This window comes from Lathyrus oleraceus, chromosome 1 (assembly GCF_024323335.1).
Source record: "Lathyrus oleraceus cultivar Zhongwan6 chromosome 1, CAAS_Psat_ZW6_1.0, whole genome shotgun sequence".
Taxonomy (NCBI): domain Eukaryota; kingdom Viridiplantae; phylum Streptophyta; class Magnoliopsida; order Fabales; family Fabaceae; genus Lathyrus; species Lathyrus oleraceus.
Window position 1 is genome coordinate 370,142,766 of NC_066579.1, and position 3,742 is coordinate 370,146,507.

A 3,742-nucleotide genomic window follows, 5' to 3' on the forward strand; every position below is an offset into this window, starting at 1 on the left:
AATTCTAGAAAAATTTTTCTTTTTTTTGAAAAATAAAAATTTCAGAATAATTTTTTTTTGTAATGTAATTTTTTCCCTAAATTTTAAATTTTATTATTCTGAAATTTTTAATATTGAAAAAAATATAATTTTTTTTTTCAAAAAAATATCCGAAAAATTAAAGTTAAAATATAATTTTTGCCATAAATTTTATAAAAAATTATTCCGAATTCTTTTCTTTTTTTTTCAAGAAAAATTAAAATTGCAAGTTTTTTCCATAAAATAAATATTTTCAAATATTATAAAAAAAAGAATTTGAAATTAATTTTTTTATAAAATTAAAATAGTTAATTTTAAAAGAGTTCAAATTATAAATTGCTTTATAATTGTAAACTGATTATAAACTAGTTTATAAAACAAATTGGTTATAAAATAATTTTAAACTGAATTGAAACCATTTTAACAGTTAACTGCATTTTTATTGAAATAGTTATTAGAAACTGAACTATAAATGTGGTTTGGTGAAAACGTAAAAACGTATCGTATATTTGACTTAACTTGCATTGATTTTTACTTGATTTTCCATAGTATTATGCCGTACTTTATGTTTATTTCAGATATTTATCGAGTAAGAGATGTCTAGGCAAGCAAAGCGGGAAAATAGCAAAAAAGAAAGAAAAAGGGAAAAAAATGCAGCAAAATAAAGAAATGTGTGGTGCCCACCACATTAGAACAGGTGGCGCCCACCACATGGGAGAGTGGCGCCCGCCACATGGATTGAAGAATGGTGGCGCCCACCACATTAGAAGAGTGTGTCGCGCACCATATGAGAGAGTGGCGCCTGCCACATGAATCAAAGACCTAGGGTTGTGGCAGCCGCCACGAACCCATTCCTCCTTGTTCCTCTCCATAATTTTCTCCATGTTCGGTTTTTGCGCGTTCAACAAACTGCTCCCCACTAGTAGATATTCAAAGCTACTTTTAAGGAGGAGTGGGGAGTATATATAGAGACTTTAGTCTTCAGAGACCGGGGTGTGCATTTTTATCCAGATTTTGTTGTTAGTATTTCTTAAGCAGATATTTACCTATAAAGTGATAGATTCTCCACATCGGGGAATATTATGATTTTTATTTTAAGCAACGGAATTTGATTATAACGGTGAACCCGATCTGCAAAGCGTGCCGACATTGTTTGAATTCAAGAATCAACATTAATTCCAATTTTTCGGTTTATATTCCAGGTTCTATTTTAATTGCTTATGTCTTATCTTATGTTTAATTATCATAATATCATGTTTGTTCTCGAATCCATGTCCGGCTAAACCAATCGATATCGGTATGTAAAGATCGTCAAAACGACGAGATTCGTAAATAATTGGTGTTGGCTTTTATAAAATATTATTTTCCGGTTATAGTTTCTTGTTTTATATTTAAAATTGTTTTCGTACGAGAGTACAAAGCAAACAAGGGTTACTATCAATAAAAACGAGAGTTTGAGGTATTAACCGGATAGCTGAAACTATGGATTAATTCTAAATATAGCGAGAGTGCTTTAGGATTAATTAGACTTTATTTATTTCCAAAAATTACTTTTAATTCAAATGAGACAGCGAGAGCGAAGCATTCTGGTTTAAGAGTGTGGTCTGAGTCAATAAAAACGAGAGTGTAAGACAAAGTCTTTAAAATAACTAATTTCTACTGAAGAACATTTTGATGTTTAAGATTACACCAACTATCTATCGAATCCCCGAGGTTTGATGCATTACATACCGATATCCTGCCATTAAATATTTTTATTCAGTTTCCGTTAGTAGTTATTTCTCTTCGTCCCTCAACCCCTAGAGAGATCGTCAACCTTAGTTTTACATAATAACATTAGATAACGGTAAGTTCAATTATTAGTCCTTTGGGTTCGATAATCTTTAAAACTACGCGATAAGACTGTGCACTTGCAGTCACGAATCCTATAGACATACTGGTCACGCTATCAAGTTTTTGGCGCCGTTGTCGGGGACTAATTTAGTCGATATCGTAACTCCAGTATTGCCCCGTATAGACTAAGGCAAACAAAACTATTTTCCCTTTTTAATTGTCGAGTGTATGCCAAGTACTCGCTCTCAAGGCGAGAAATTAAAGCTACAATTCGATGAACCAGAGCGTTATCTAAGATTAGAACGCCAGATACGAGACCTGATACGAGAACACTGTATCAAGTGCAATCTTCTCGATCCTAATATCCATATTCCTAAATCAGTTATACAACCAGAGATGGATGAAGGATCGTAGAACCGTCTACTCAAGTGATATGCCATCCCTTCGCAGGATGAACCATATAACAACACTGCTGCCCCTTCCATCGAGGAAAATAATTTCGAGCTAAAACCGTCGTTGTTGTCATCCGTACAACAAAACCAATTTTCTGGTAGTCCCACGGAGGACCCGAACCTACATTTGTCAGTGTTTTTGGAATATGCAGACACGGTGAGAGCGAATGGTGTCAGCCCCGAAGCTATAAGACTACGTCTTTTCCCTTTCTCATTAAGAGATAGAGATAGAGCTTGGGTCCAGTCTCTACCATCCAACTCTGTCACTACGTGGAACGAGTTGAAGAAAGTTTTCTTAGCACAATATTTCCCACCTAGTAAAACGACTATGCTAAGAGCCCAAATAAACGGGTTTAAACAAAAAGACAACGGATCACTTTTTGAAGCTTGGGAGAGATACAAGGACATGATAAGGCTTTGTCCACATCACGGTCTAGAAGAGTGGTTGATCATCCATACCTTTTACAACGGTCTCTTGTACAACACAATATTGACAATAAACGCCGCCGCAGGTGGCGCACTGATGGATAAACCCTACAATGAGGCCTATCAACTTATCGAAAGTATGGCCCAAAACCACTACCAGTGGGGAAGCGAAAGAACCTCCGTAGAGAAACCTCAAACGAAAGGCGGTATGTACGAAATAAGTAGTCTTAACCATGTCAATGCTAAGGTAGATGCTCTTACTCAAAAGATAGAAAACCTGACCATAACACCCGCAACCACCGTGGCTCCCATAGCACCAAACTGTGAGATATGCAGAGTTCCTGGGCATGCTTCCTCTGAATGTCAACTTTTGACAGGAATCTCCACAGACCAAGTGAATTATGCTCAAGGAAACCCTTACTCAAACACCTATAACCCAGGTTGGAAGAACCATCCGAACTTTTTGTACAAAAATAATAATGTGTTCTATGCACCTAACCAAGCACCTGCTGTACCACCAGGATATCATAAAGCTGCCACAAATGCTCCAAATGCTCATAGGAAGTCAAACCTTGAAATAAAGATGGAAAACTTCATAGCTTCCCAAGCCTAAACAAATAAGGATGTCCTAAATCAAAACATACAGACTAGTGAGCAAATCAAGCATTAGCTAACAAAGTAGACGCTTTAGCCACCCATAACAAAATGTTAGAAACACAAATTTCGCAAGTGGCTCAACAACAAGCACCTACTACTGCCCCTGCAGGTATATTTCCTGGACAACCACAACCAAACCCGAAAGGTAATGCAAATGCTATTATACTATGAAGTGGGACAAAATTAGACGGACCAACCCTAGAATTCAAAGTCCAACCATGCACCAAGACCATGGTAAGTTAACTGAGAAGAAAGACAAACTAAAGGAAGATAAAAGCGAAGAGGCCGAAGAGAAAGAAGAACCTTATGTGCCTCCACCTCCGTATAAACCTCCTATCTCGTATCCTCAAAGACTT

The 3,742-nt window shown here is 36.4% G+C and overlaps 1 non-coding gene across 1 annotated transcript; it reads right to left on the reverse strand.

The window, feature by feature from the left end:
• Nucleotides 1–2,631: 2,631 nt before the first annotated feature.
• On the reverse strand, nt 2,632–2,738 carry LOC127116611 (small nucleolar RNA R71). The gene has a single exon (XR_007801426.1). It is a non-coding gene; the product is annotated as a small nucleolar RNA R71 (small nucleolar RNA).
• Between the last annotated feature and the right edge of the window lie 1,004 nt (nt 2,739–3,742).